A 1845-nucleotide genomic window follows, 5' to 3' on the forward strand; every position below is an offset into this window, starting at 1 on the left:
AAGGGATATTGATATGTACGGGAGATTTCAACGTAGTACTGAATCACGACCTAGACACCACGAGTACTAGAAAAGGACGGGCGCCCATCAGTAGATATATGAATATTCAGATGACGGAAATGGGAATTACAGACGTTTGGAGGGAGATGCACGCCATGGACAGGGAATACACACATTACTCACACCCACACGTGACGTATGCGAGAATAGACTACTTTTTGATGACGACGGGGGACAGTTACAGGGCACGGGAGAGCAGTATAGGAGTGGCGGACATATCGGATCACAGTGCCATATATCTGACAGTAGATCTAGAAGGGAGACGGAGGAACACGATTTGGAGACTAAATGTAGGAATATTAAATAACAAAGGGGTGGTGAGTCAGATCAAGGAGGAGATAGCCAGATATAAGGAAGAAAATGACAACGGGGCGGTAGACCCGAACATTCTATGGGACACACTGAAGGTAGTGATAAGGGGGAAATTGATGGAAAAAACAGCAATGCTGAAGAAGGCCAGAACGGAGACATATCACAATCTGATAGGGAAGCTAAAGAAGCTAGAGGGGAGACACCAGATATCAAAAGAACAGGAAATGCTCGGAGAAATCAAAGAAGTAAAGGCCAGGATAAATAGGGAATTATTGACGGAAATAGAAAAGAAAGCGAGGTTCATGAAACAAACGTACTATGAAGGGGGACCAAAAGCGACCAGACTGTTGGCTAGGAGAATTAGAACGCAACAGAAGTTGAACACGATACACACAATAAGGGATACAAAGACTAATGAAATATTGAGGGACCCAGCTGAAATAGAGAGGACATTTAGAGAATACTATGAGAAATTATACACACAGCCAAAAGCAGCGGGAGAAGAGGAAATAGAAACATATCTGGAGAAGCTAGAGTTACCATCGATAGGGAAAGAACAGAATGAAGAGTTAAATAAAATAATTACGGAACAAGAACTGGAAGATGCAATTAGTAGAGCTAAAAACAACAAGTCTCCGGGGAGCGACGGATTCCCATCGGAATTCTACAAGACATTTAGAACTGAATTAGCACCCATGTTAGGGGCGGCGTTCAGACACACGATGGAAGAGGGGAAAATGCCCCCCTTGTGGAAGGAAGCCATAATCACCACGATACCGAAGGAAGGGAAGGATAGGGAATTATGTAGTAGTTTCAGACCTGTGTCCATACTCAACGTAGATTACAAGATGTATACATCGATAATATCAAAAAGATTTGAGACGTTTATGCCAGACATTATAGATGAAGATCAAACTGGATTTATTAAAGGGAGACAGACACAGGACAACGTGAGAAAGACATTACACATAGTAGAGGAGATACAAAAACAAGGGGGTAGCGCGGTACTGATTAGCCTAGATGCAGAAAAAGCGTTCGACAGTGTGAGCTGGACATTTTTATATAAAACATTGATGAGGTTCGGACTGAACGGGAGGGCGATGAAGATGATCAAGGCGCTATATCAAGAGCCGACAGCGAGGGTTAAGGTGAATGGCAGCTTGACGGATAGAATCAGATTAGAGAGGGCTACCAGACAGGGATGTTGTCTCTCACCGACGCTCTTCGCCGTTTTCATAGAACCACTGGCACAACTGATCAGGCAGACCGAGGACATCAAGGGAGTAAGGATAAAGGGAACGGAATATAAACTAGGCTTATTTGCAGACGACGTGATAGTATACATGAGGCAACCAGAAAAGAGCTTCCCGGCACTGATGGATCTACTGAAGGAATATGGTCACTACTCAGGATACAAACTAAACATGACAAAGACACAGACCTTAGCATGGAACTACTCTCCAACGACGGAAA

The sequence above is a fragment of the Notolepis coatsorum genome (genome assembly GCF_963971535.1).
Source record: "Notolepis coatsorum genome assembly, contig: SCAFFOLD_526, whole genome shotgun sequence".
NCBI classification, from domain to species: Eukaryota; Metazoa; Chordata; class Actinopteri; order Aulopiformes; family Paralepididae; genus Notolepis; species Notolepis coatsorum.